Below are 8,539 nucleotides of genomic sequence, written 5' to 3'. Positions count from 1 at the left end.
ATTAATCTGTGGTAAAACGTTGTCTATCTTTTCAAAGACTGTTCTGATCTTATTTTCGCTCTTTGTTGTTATTATTATGTCATACTATTTGGTTAGATTAAATGTTACCTTATTAAGATAGTATTTCCCGAAATACTGAAGTATTATTTTACACTTATTATCATGGAGGCTGTAAAACTCTTTCATTGGTTCGTAGCCGTCTACTTGCCCACAATCGGTGCACACAATCACATGGTGTTTATTCTCGAAGCACTGTTCCTCCCAACATTTTTCTGCAATGACTGATCGTTCCTTTATTTGTTTATAACAGAAGGGAGATATTACCTTGTCCAATTCACCATGAATTATTTGATCGATAAGCATTATATTATAATACTACATAAATATTACATGCTAAAATATTATCAGGGGTTATCCTCGGTTTCCTTAAATTGTATGTGATCTGAAGTAATTTCTCCTCTGCCTCTAATATGTTGCCATCATCAAAATATCTTGTTTATTTTGTATAAATATTAGGTATGAGTATTTTGTATAGGTATCGTCTTGGTCATCAAAGTAAGAAGCATCATCGTTTAGTTCACTATCATCTATAAAGCTACTCTAATAACTATCATCACTATCTGATTAATCCTCTGGACTATTATATACATAATCACTATCTTGGCTACTATGAAAACTGACTATCATCTGGATGTGCTTGCTCATATTCCGTGTATACCAATACATTCAATAAAAATAAAAAACAATGTCCAAGAATTGTGATAGCACATTCAGTCACTCATGCCAATCATGCCGTGTGGCACGTAAGGCGGCTATGAAGGATCGCAACGTGTGTCGCTTCCGAGGCAGCTTCTGGAGGGTACCCCAGGTGTGTTGCATGGCCTCTTCTCCTTTCCTTCAGGTGTTTAGTGAAGGGCTGTGCGAGTGATGTTGTCCTGCTCTCTCCTCATGACGTGCCCAATCCATCTCCATCACCTTCGCATGATGATGGTCTCCATGCGGTCTCGATTGCAGCGGGCAAGGAGCCGTTGGCTAGAGATGGTGTTAGGCCAAAAGACTCGCAGGATTCTCCTGGGGTTCTTTGTGTGGAAGACTTATAGCCTGGTAATTTTTCTTTCTGTCGTCTTCCAGCATTCAGAGCCATATTATAGCGTGGACGTCACACAGCTTTGGTAGATCTTCAGCTTGGTCTTGGTGCTGTACCGAGAGGACTTCCACACGTTGTTGAGCATTCTGAAGGCGTTTCTGACCTTGTTGAGACGGTTCTTGATGTCACTCTCTGCTCCTCGATCATACCCTACCGCGCTGCCCAGGTAAGTGAACTCCTCAGGTGTCGTCAGGTCTTCTCTGTTAACATAAACTGGTTTAGGGCTGGAAACGTTCAACAGCATCACTTCTGTATCCTTTTGGCTGACCTTCAGGCCAACTTGCTATGCGTTGGGTTGTCTTTTCCTGCACGTCTTCCTGAGTATGAGAGACCAACGCCAGATCATCTGCAAAATCTAGGTCCTCCATCGTTGGGAAGAGGGTCCATCTGATACCTCGTGACCGATCTTCTGTCCTGCGCCTCATTACTAAGTTAATGGTCATGTTGAAGAGCATCGCGGACATTGTACAGCCTTGTCTGACGGCAGACCTCACTTCAAAGCTGGTTTCGCTGCTACTCTGCATGTGAAGTAGTTGCAGAAGCCTATGATGATGTCGATGATCTGTTGTGGCATCCCATTGCCCCGCAGGATGCGCCACCTCTACTGTTGATTGTATCTCTATTTCTCTTGGCCTCAAAGACTTTCTTCTTCAGAGTTCTTCTGTCTTCGATGGCTTCCCTGGTATCCTCTGTGATCCACTTCTTCCTATTCCTCTGCTTTGTTCTAAGGCAGGCTTTGCAGGTCTGCTCGTAGGCTATCTTCAGCTGTTACCACTTTGTATTGATGTCTCTCGAGCCTTTCAGCGTCTGGTCTTCAGCATCTGCCAGTACCTGGAACTTTTTCTGCCGCTGAAGTATGAAGGCAGTCTTTACTTTAAGGTCTCGCAGCTTCTCCACGTCAAATTGTTGCCCCCCGCTCAGCTAGACTGGATCTGGTATTCCTCAGCTCCAGCTTCAGTGTGGTGTTGTTGTCACTTCCTGCAGCAGCTCCTCTTCTCACTCGGACGTTTGGCAGTGATCACCTCCATATCCCGTTGATGATCAGGTGGTCAATCTGGTTCTTGTCTCTTCCATTGAACGAGTACTAGGACAGCTTGTGGACGTCTCAGTGTGGAAAGAGCGTCCCTCCAATGACAAAATCAAAGGCGGTCTAGATGTCCAGTAGCCTCTCTCCATTGTCCTTCATGGTGCCACATGCTTCTCTCCCCATGGCCCTTTCGTAGTTCCTGTTGTCATTTCCAACATTTGCCTCGAGATCTCCCATCAAAATCTTCATCGCACGACGCGGTGTGTTCTCCAGTTCTGATTCAAGCTCTTCGTTGTCTTACTCACTGTCGTTTGTTGGTGTGTAACACTGGATGATAGTTGTGTTGATGTGTCTCCCTTTGAATCTCACTTTTAGGAGCCTGCTTTTGATTGGCTTCCACTCCAGCAGGCACTCCTCGAGATCTTTCTTGAGGATGATGCCTGGTCCCTTATGGCGCTGGTGATCTCTTCTGGAATATAGAATTGCCTCTCCTGTGATGGTTTTGTGTCTGCCAGAACCTGTCCCTCTGCTCTCACTGATTCAAAGGACTTGTAGGTTGTAGCGTCTCATCTCAGTCGTGGCTTTTGCCAGCTTTCCTGTCTCGTGCATAGGTTTCACATTCCAGAATCCAATGCCGGTCTTGCATTTGGCACTCAAGACTTCCATCTTCCTGTCAGCGGCTTCCTTTCGGCTTTAACCACGGTCATTCATACGAGTATCTTTGGATGACTCTAAAAGCCCGTCTTGCCCGGTAGTGTGGATTTTCGTTGTTGCCGTAACATGCGAGTTTTATGGGACAAAGTGGTTAGCCCTCTGCCAAACCCCCTATCCTGGAGGACCAGAGGATTGCGTTTCGTCGGACCTCTACCCTCGGACCTTTCCTGCTTAGGTCGCCCTACCAGGAGACGAAGCTCCTGCCCGCATAACTCTATCAAAGGCACCAAAGGCACTCAAGCCCGCCGACCACGACAAGGTGGCGATCTTTCAGGGACGTGATAGCATATGGATTCCAGGAAATGATAAATATCACATGAAAAAACCAGCCTTAAATAATCGCACAATAATAACAAGACAGATATCTGGTGAGTATGCGTTTAAAGCCCCAAGCACTATACTACTATCCTAACTAGTTAGGGTACATATGAATGTTGTGCCGCGTAGCACTGGGAACACAAATGGTGAAACAGAGAATTAACTCTGAAGTGTAAATTAAAGTGCTATTTAAACCCATGAATAACCCACAGGGCGTTAGCCCTAATAAAGGGAAACAGGGAACCACACGAGGCAAAGAAAAAATCTTTTGACCTCGGTGGGAATCGGTTTAAATAGCACTTTAATTTACACTTCAGAGTTAATTCTCTGTTTCACCATTTGTGTTCCCAGTGCTACGCGGCACAACATTCATATGTACCCTTACTTTCTCTTCGCCGCGATTCACCATCCTAAATCGTCCCCGACTTTCTCTGTGCGACCTCGTAGCTCAGTCGGCAGAGTAACGGTAGATCTAATCCGGAGGTCGTGGGTTCGATTCCCACCGAGGTCAAAAGATTTTTTCTTTGCCTCGTGTGGTTCCCTGTTTCCCTTTACTAGGGCTAACGCCCTGTGGGTTATTCATGGGTTTAAATAGCACTTTAATTTACACTTCAGAGTTAATTCTCTGTTTCACCATTTATCCTAACTAGTTAAACCACTTGGGATAGATTGTGCGGTTTGCGCAATGGAATTATTAGCCAGCTTAAATGCTTCAACTGCTTAATTAGTCAAGCAAGCAAACACAAATAAACTGTACAAATTGCAAAAGTTATTTTAATTAGTGAAAGTAACTCACATGGTAAAAGAAGCGTAAACGGTTCGATTGGACAAAAACCATAACTAGCTTAATTGGTAAAAACTGCACAATCTGAACAATTGAGCTGAAATGGTTCAAATGGTTTAACAGTAAAAGGTCAACCAAGAAAAGTTGCACGATCTGTCTCAACCGGTTGGAGTACTTTTATGGTCAAATTAGCTTCAATCAATGAACGGTGCAAACTGCGCGATCTAGCTTAGTTTCTTGAAGTATTTAAAACAGTCAAAGTATTTTCATTGATTCGACTTGTAAAATAGTCAAACCAGTAAACAAAGTCAAACTGCTTAGATTGCAGCATCTTTCTCAATTGTTTCAAGTAGTTGAAATGGTCCAACTGCACAAAATGCATAACTAGCCGAAATGGTTCCATCGCACAAACTGCACAATCTACCTTTAGTGGTTTGACTATTTAAGATGGTAGCATGACACTTGGGGCCTTTTAAGCACATTCACCAGATATCAGGTATTCTTTGTTATTGTTGGGCAGTAATTTTGCGCCGGCCTTTTTTTTTTATTTTTTTGTATTTTTTATAATCCTTATTATTTACTGGAATCCGACTGTCTTACCGAGATTGACCATTCGACGGGTTGAAGCATTTTAAGATAGTGTCTGGCCATTTGAAAAAGCTTTATCAATCAAGATAGATTGTGCAATTTGTGAAAATTGTGCAGTTAGTCTCTTAGCTACCTTGACTATTTTAACGAGCTCAACTAATGAAGCGTGATCTTACAGTTCCTGCAGTTGATCCTATTAAGCTACTTATGCATCTTCTTTGCGTGTAAATCAATGAATCGAGTGTGACCATTTGAACTACATGGACCATTTGACATAGATAGTGCAAATCGTGCACTCTCCCTGTTTTTGCTGGGTTGATTATTTCACAATTTCAACCAGTTAAACTAGATTGAGGAGTCTGTGCGGTCGAACCTATAAAGCTCTTGTCCCCTTCAACAGTTTAAGCTAGTTTGAACATTTGAACTTATTCAACCAGTCGAGATAAACTATGCAATTTGTGCAGTTTTACGGTTTTGGATAGTTTAATTAACTAGTAAAAAACTTTGAAATAGTCAAGTCAGCGAAGATAGCTAAATACACAAATTCAACAATGCTATCTCCGTTGGTTCTAGGGGTTCAAATGATCAAACTAGCCAAGAAAAGGTCAACCGGACAAAATGCATAAGAAGGTTAAATAGTTCAAACGGTAAAATAGTGAAACTATTGCAAACAGCAGAACTGCACAGTCTACAGAATCTTTGTCAACTGGTTAGACAGCTTCAAATAGTCAATCTAAGTCGCCTTAATGTCACCTTAGTGGCTCAACGGGCTAAATGTCATTAGGGCAATAACAGTTAAACTGCACAAATCGCACAATTTATCTATTTGGTCGAAGTAGTTTACATGGTGAAACTATCTTCAAGGCCTTGAGGATCAAGACTCCAACCTTCACAATCTGACTTAAGTGGTCGAAGTAGTTTATATGGTTTAACTACCTTCAGTGCTTCAACTGAAGAAAATTACTAGAGTATTCAGGTCAACTGCACAATTTCAACAATCTAGCTCAAATACTTCATTTGTTTAAAAGTCAAACTAAAGTCACCCGAGGAAAATCGCACAATCTATCTCAATTGGTTAAATTAACTTCGAGGAATAAGCCGCAGAAAGTGCAGAATCTAGCTGAACTGAGTGAAGTAGCTAAAATAGTCAAACTATTTTAATTGATTCGACTGGCTAAATAGTCAAACCAGCCAAGACACTTACATAAACTGGTTTTCTGCCCCTTTCCAGCTAATTGACTGATTTTAGCTTGATCTCACTGAAAAGAACGTTTTTGTTGTTTTCTTGCGAAATTGTGCTTTATTCAATACTCTTTTTTTTCTGCACTGAATGACGATCTTCCCTGTCTGCAGCTAATCACGCTGATTTAGCCACATCTCCCTCAAAAGAAGGTTTCTGCTGTTTTGGAGCTAAATTAGGCTCTTTTCAGATGATGTTATTAAGAGATCCTCGCAGCTAAGAACACTACTGATACCGGTGTAGCGCTCTACCAACTGAGCTAACAAGCCAACTTGGAGATGGTCAATGTGTTGGGTCCAAATAAACCATCCAAGTAATGAATGACGATTTTAGATATGTGAAGTTCATATATTTGCACTGCGGTAAAGAGATGATATTAGGAGATCGTCGCAGCTGAGAACACTATTGAAACGAGCAGTTGATAATAGGACCTGAAAAAAGTTGGCTTGTTACCTCAGTTGGCAGAGCCCTGCACCGCTTCAACTACTGTACGGGCCGGAATTTTTCATAGATCCTATTATCAACTACTCATTTCTGTACTGTTCTTAGCTGTGTGGATCTCTTAATATCATCTCTTCACAGCAGTGCAAATATATGAGCTTCATATATCTAAAATCATCTCTATTTTCAGCTCTTTCGCACTAGCCAAAGGTCTTCTCCTGTTTGCAGCTACTCCTTGGTCTTTCTGCAGATAATCAGTATGATTCTAACTTTATCTCACTCCAAAGAATGTTTTTGTCGTTTTGTTTCTAAATTGAGCTGTTGTTAGGTTTTTTTGCATCGAAAAAGGTCTTCGCCTGTTTGCGGCTATATCATGCCAACTCTAACTGTTTCTCACTCCAATCAAACTGTTTTCCTGCTTTAATCAAAAATTGCAATGTCCTCACCTTTTTTTTTACACTGGAAACGGTTTTCAGCTGTTTGAAGCCAATGACGTTGTTTTAACTTACATCTGAACCACAACACACATTTTTGCTTTTTGCTGGTAATTTACACTCTTTTCAGCTTAATCGCACCCAAAAACCTTTTGTGTGCTTGTATGCTGTTCTTATCCAGTTTTTACTTTCCTTGAACGAAAACTGCTTTCCTGGCCTTTTTCGAGCTAATTAGCTGATTTCAGCTCAATGTGACTAAAAAAAAAAGGTTTTTGCCCATTAGTTGCTAAATTACGCTGTTTTCATATTTTTTGCACTGCAGAGAGGTTTTGGTCTTTTTGCAGGTAATCAGAATGATTGTAACTTTATCTCACTCCAAAGAATGTTTTGTCAGGTTTTTTTGCACCGAAAAAGGTCTGCGCCTGTTTGCGGCTTTATCACGCTAATTCTAGCTGTTTGCCACTCCAATAAAAGTTTTTTCCTGTTTTAGTCCAAAACGGCAATGTCCTCACCTTTTTTTTGCACTGGAAACGGTTTTCATCTGTTCGAGGCGAATCACACTGTTTTAACTTAAATCTGAACCACAACAACATTTTTGCTGTACACTGGTTATTTACGCTCTTTTCAGCTCTATCGCACCCAAAACCTTTTTGTGGTTGTTTCCTGTTGTTATGCAGTTTTTTTCTTTTCTTGAACAGAAACTGCTTTTCTGGCCTTTTTTGGGCCAAGTGACTGATTTTAGCTCAATCTGACTGAAAAGAACTTTTTTGCTGTTTTGTTGCTAAATTACGCTGTTTTCAGGCTTTTTTGCACAAAAAAAGGTCTTGGCCTGTTTGCAGCTTAACACGTTAATTCTAGCTGTTTGTTACTCAAATAAAAGTGTTTTCTTGTTTTAGTCCAAAATCGCAAAGTCCTCACCTTTTTTCGCACTAGAAACGGTTTTCAGCTGTTCGAAGCTAATCACGTTGTGCTAACTTAAATCTGCACCACAACAACATTTTAGCTTTTCGCTGCTAATTTACGTTCTTTTCAGCTCTATCGCACTGCAAACCCCTTTTGTGCTTCTTGGCTGTTGTTATGCAGTTTTTACCTTCCTTGAACAAAAACTGCTTTCCTGGCCATTTTTGGCCAATTGACTGATTTTAGCTCAATCTGACTAAAAAGAACGTTTTTGCTGTTTTGTTTCTTAGTTACGCTGTTTTCAGCTTTTTTTGCACTGGAAAGGGGTGTTGTTCTCTGTTTGCAGGTAACTACGATGATTCTAACTTTGTCTCACTGCAAAGAATGTTTTTGTGGTTTTGTTGCTAAATTACGGTGTTGTGAGGTATTTTTTGCACCAAAAAAGGTCTTGGCCCGTTTGCAGCTATATGAAACGAACTTTAGCTGTTTTTCACTCAAATGAAAGTGTTTTCCTGTTTTAGCCCAAAACTACAATGTCCTCACCTTTTTTCGCACTGAAAACGGTTTTCGGCTGTTCGAAGCTAATCACGTTCTGTTAACCTAAATCTGAACCACAACAACATTTTAGCTTTTTGCTAGTAATTTACACTCTTTTCAGCCTAATGGCACCCAAAACCTTTTGTGTGCTTGTTTGCTGTTCTTATCCAGTTTTTTCTTTCTTTGAACGAAAACTGCTTTCCTGGCCTTTTTTGGGGCCAATTGACTGACTTTAGCTCAATGTGACTAAAAAGAACGTTTTTCCTCTTTAGTTGCTAAATTACGCTCTTTTCAGCTTTTTTGCACTGGAGACAGGTTTTGGTGTTCTTGCAGGTAATCAGAATAATTGTAACTTTATCTCACTCCAAAGAATGTTTTTGTCGTTTTCTTGCTAAATTACGGGGTTGTC

General features: G+C 40.8%; 1 non-coding gene across 1 annotated transcript; it reads left to right on the top strand.

Moving 5' to 3' along the window:
- The first annotated feature begins 3,643 nt into the window (after nucleotides 1-3,643).
- Nucleotides 3,644-3,717, top strand: Trnar-ucu (transfer RNA arginine (anticodon UCU)). The gene has a single exon. It is a non-coding gene; the product is annotated as a tRNA-Arg (tRNA).
- Nucleotides 3,718-8,539: the final 4,822 nt, after the last annotated feature.

This window comes from Pocillopora damicornis, chromosome 2 (genome assembly GCF_964200805.1).
Source record: "Pocillopora damicornis chromosome 2, jaPocDami1.2, whole genome shotgun sequence".
NCBI classification, from domain to species: Eukaryota; Metazoa; Cnidaria; class Anthozoa; order Scleractinia; family Pocilloporidae; genus Pocillopora; species Pocillopora damicornis.
Note: the sequence above shows the minus strand (reverse complement) of the source record. Positions and strands in the feature narration are given on the sequence as shown.